General features: G+C 35.7%; 1 pseudogene; it reads left to right on the top strand.

Moving 5' to 3' along the window:
- Positions 1–3245: 3245 nt before the first annotated feature.
- On the top strand, positions 3246–3981 carry LOC102812405 (annotated as a pseudogene).
- The last annotated feature ends 935 nt before the right edge of the window (positions 3982–4916 follow it).

Here is a 4916-nt window from a genome sequence, read left to right on the forward strand (position 1 = left end):
TTTTTATTCCATCAATTCCTGGTGCCTTGTTCTTTGCCAATTCCTTCCATGAACCTTGGACTTCCTCCTTCAGTATCATTGGCTCTTGATCATATGCTACCTCTTGAAATGGTTGAAAATTAACCATTTCCTTTTGGTACACAGTAACTCTGTGTATTCCTTCCATCTTCACTTGATGCTTTCTGCATCATTCAATAATTTTCCCAGAGAATCTTTCAATAATGAAAATTGTGACTTGAATTTTTTCTTCAGTTTCCCCAGCTTGAGAAATTTCTATGTATAAGCTAAGACAAATAGGCAAACAAATAATATAAAAAGCCCTATGTGCATATATAATTGGTACTCCTCTTGATATTTGTATAACAACTGTGGTGCAATAGGATGAGCATTAGACTACTATCTAAGCTAACTGCAAAATTGGCAATTCAAACCTACCAGCCACTCTCAGAAACTCTAGTAGTGTCACTATGCATAGAAACCAACTCAAAGGCATACAACAAAATCAACAATTGATTATTTATTTGTCATAGGTAAGGGATCCTCATTTTAAAAAATATATTATAGAAGAGCCAACAGAAACATTTGTGCAAAATGTTAATTAGCTTACAAACTGATTTAAAATGGAGAAGTAGATCACCGTATGCCTAGGCAGACATGATGTTGTTAACAGACTCTATAAACTAGACTTCCCCAACCTGTGAATAAAACCACAGTGCTTTCTCACAGCTATCCCTTTCTTCTTCATTTCCTTAAGAATTTTCTGTGTGCAGAGAGCACTATAGTTCTCTTGTGCTATTTTTACTTAACCCAGAACCAAATTTTCTGTCCTTCGTAATTCAGTTTGCATTCTTGATGTTTGACTCGGTATGGCCAACAGGTATCTGTTGCATGCCGTCTCTCATATGTATCTGCATGACAGGGCCTTAGGCAGGATTCTAAGTATGCAGCTGAACTCAACCAGAAATAGTAAAATGAGAGGTTTGCTACTTCTTCCTTTGGTGAGTGGCTAAGGGAAGGTACCATGTGGAACACAAATTTGTTATTTCTACCCTAGAGTGTTACCATCTTCAATTAATCTGATGGAACTTTTGGTTTATACTCTCCAATCAATCACAGAAGTTTCTACTTAGACTGGTAATTTAGAAGAAAATTGTTGTGCTTGTTAAGTACTATCAAGTTAGTTCCAATTTATAGCTAGCCTGTTTAGGATTCCCACGAAGCAGCTAGTGGGTTTGAACTATAGACATTGCAGCTAACAGTCCAGTGTTTATCCTACTGCACCACAACAGAACTCCAGAAGAAAATTATCAAAGTTGAATTATTAAAAACATATCTTTACAAAACTGATCAAGGTTCTGAGGGTTAGGTTGGAATTTAAGTTATGGATCAGAGTTACTAGATCCATATTTAGACTCTTTGGGATATTTAATTACTTTAACCTCAATGAGTACCATTCATTTATTTTATTTTATTTTTTGAAGTTTAGAACTATAACAAAACTTATCTTGCAATTGCAGGGTACATAACTAGTTGAAAAACAGGTAAAATGTGTGTTAACTTATTGGGGAAGATCTGCTTTAGAAGACAACTTTTAGATGAGAAAACGAATATGATAACATGTTGCCACTCTTCCTAAAACTGCTGAAACCTACTCTCAAAAATGCAATAAAATAGGAATAGTTGGTTCCACAACATTGCCAAACATCTATTTACTTAATTTGGAGAAACAAATTATTTTCTGAATTACAACTTGGGAATATTATATGGATAGCATTTCATACTAATTAAACCCACTGGCAGCAATGGATTCATTTTCTCTGGAAAAATTGCCAAAGCTTATTTAAAGTATTATTAGAACATTTTTTGAGGTCAGGAGTATATTTTAAGTTCCTTCATTCCATACACACCATCACCATTATGGATAAAAACATATAATAGATGTCTAAAATACTTAAGACAATGGCTTTTGTTCATTAGTGTGTACAACGAAAAAAGCTACTTTAAGTTTCTTACAACATAGTTCACTCTTTCAAGAGTTTTAAATTGGGTTGAGTACTGAAATGAGAAAATTGCCTAGGACTAGTCTTTAGCAAGAGTTTTTGATAAATGTAAAGTTTTTCTCTTATTCATTCTACTTCTTTTCTGGTAACCCTTTCAATAATTAGTCTTATATTTCTTTAAGCAATGCTCAAGCTAAGTTCTTACTTCAGGTCCAGCATTCCATGATGAGTTATATTTTCTGAAAGGGAATCTTCTTTCTTCCCTTTGTGATCTACAATTCCCTTTAAAATGCTCCTGTGTTCAAAATATTTTTTCAGAAAGTTGGGAGAAAAATAATTTGATTTAATCAATGCACTTAAAAAGATTCTTTAAAAGTGTTTCTTTCTCATATGGTATCTCATCTTTATGGATAATAATTATTTTGATGCATAGTTGAATTAAATTATTTTTTAATGCTTCTTAATATCCTCTGAGATAATAGAAAACAATATAAGTCATTGAAATAGATTTAGACTCAGATAACCTAGTCACATAAATAGTTAAACTCTGGGCTGCTAACCAAAAGATTGTCAGTTCCAACCTACCCAGAGGCTCCATGAGAGAATAGAATTCAATTTACTCACATAAAAACTATATCTTTGAAAATCCTATGATGGTGCTGGTGGTATGCTTTAGAATCTCTTCCTACTCATGGCAACCCTTAATTGGGTTTCTAAGGCTATAAATCTTTATGGGAGCAGAAAGCCTTATCTTTCTGCCAAGGAATGACTGGTAGTTTTGAGCTACTGACCTTGAGGTTGGCAGTCCAACTTTCAAATACTACACTACCGAGCTCCCTAGAAAACCCTATAAATGAGTTCTAATCATTCACATGGGGTTGCTATGAGTGGAAATCAACTTGAAGGTACCCAACAACAAACAGCAACTACCTTTATCAACAGTGTCAGTTATATCCTTAGACCACTACCCACTGACTCATTATAAATCTAACCCTATGTGGTGCTGTTGTTGCTGTAACATGCCATGGAGTCAGTTCCGACTCATATCGATCCTGTATAAGGTTTCCAAGGAGTAGCTGGTGGGTTTGAACCACCAAATTTATAGTCAGCAATCCAGTGTTTATCCTACAGTGCCAAATGGCCACATCTGAACTCCCTGCTTGGTACTATCAGATAAATATTAGAACTTGAAATAGAATGTGGCCAATCCTAAACTAGAAAAATGAAAATTAGTGCTAAAAGTTAATGAAAAATGGTGACGTGGTCACAATAACCTCTATCGAAGGCAATTGTGAGGGCAGTAGCTGTGGGATGTGGCTGGACCGAAGGTTGGAGGCCCTGGGAGTGGACTGAGCTGTGCACGGCTCCTACATCCTGGGTATTCTGCAAGAGGAAGAAGAAGACGAGAAGCTTGATGCTGTGCAGAGCATCGCCTGCTTTCTTAGATGAAGACTCCTTACTAAAAATCTGCCAGGAGATTGTGGAACAATGGTCAGAAACCAAGAATGTTGTTACCAAAGTGAGAAAAGAAGATGAAATACAGACCATTGCCACCCTATTTGAGAAGCAAGCACAGATCGTGGTAAATCCCAGAGTGGTGTCAGAAGTGGAGAAACAGAGAAAAGTTGCCCTCCTGGCCCAGTATTCTGATGTCACAGATGAAAAGGATGAAGAAGAAGATAATTATGATTCAGGTACTACCATAGTGAACACTGGTTCTGGTAAATCTCTGTTCTGAAACATCAATGTGGAAGATGTCCTCAACACCTGAAAACTGAAGAGAGACTCACTTAGGGATGAATTCCAAAGGAAGAGTGAACAAGAAAAATTTCAGAGGGATGGGGACGGACTAGCAAAGCACAGAAAAAGGAAAAGAAGAGGGCACAGAAAAGGGAGCCAAGGTGATCACCTTGGCTCCTCTCTCCTTTCTACCATAAACCTGATAAAAGGGAGAACTGGTTGCACTTGTGTGTATTTATGAAAAATAAGATTACACTGCAAAGTGATTTATAAAGGCATTTCACCTTTTGTTTACATGGTGAAAAGGAAAATCACAAACACTTGTAATTATAAAATGTGCCATATTTCTGTGGTGTGGATAATAAGATTATTGTAACTGATGTCTTTGCCAAAGATCTGGACTGGGAGCAACCTCTATATTTTTAATACTAATGCCCTGTGACCTGTTTGGCTACTTTGAAGTCTCCCATCACCTTGGATAAACAGAAGGATTCAGAAAACTAACAGTTACAATTTTCAACCTAAAGGAGAAGAAACATTCATTCTTTCCCCAACATGAAATCAAAGAGTGCAATGGTTTCTAAGACAGTGTTTAGCCCTAAATGTACTATTTTCTGACTGAAATAGAAAGCTAATGAAGATCTCTAACTGAATCGAATTTTTAATTTATATGGGTACAAAGAAAAAAAGGGAGAAAATAATTGGAGGGTGCTTTAGATTTGAGGATTTGAAAAGATATTTCAACTTAAGAGTGGAAAAGATATCTCTTTTGAAATAGAAATAGTTCTTTTTGCCTCATCTAGGATGTGTCCATTATCAAATTAACCATATCATCATTGGTAAGAATTTTTTAAAATATCATGAATCGTCTTGAATATTGATAGAGATATTAATCTAATTTCCCCTAAAAATTTTGAGTATAAAGACCTCTGATTAGTTCTCGTTTAGAGAAATTGGAGAAATTACCCTTTTAAGGCAGAAAGACTGAAAATCTCTGCTAACATGGGTACTTGATAGTATACATAGTAAATGCTCAACAAATTAATAGAATGAATGAGTGAAGAGAATACTATTTTTGCAAGTCTAATGTTGGCTGAAGCTGTCCTTTCCTACTTTTGTCCTAAGGCACATTCAGTCACAGACAAGGCCATTCTCTATTTGACTTCCAAGCAGCGG

This window comes from Chrysochloris asiatica, unplaced genomic scaffold (genome assembly GCF_000296735.1).
Source record: "Chrysochloris asiatica unplaced genomic scaffold, ChrAsi1.0 scaffold00068, whole genome shotgun sequence".
In the NCBI taxonomy this organism is placed as follows: domain Eukaryota; kingdom Metazoa; phylum Chordata; class Mammalia; order Afrosoricida; family Chrysochloridae; genus Chrysochloris; species Chrysochloris asiatica.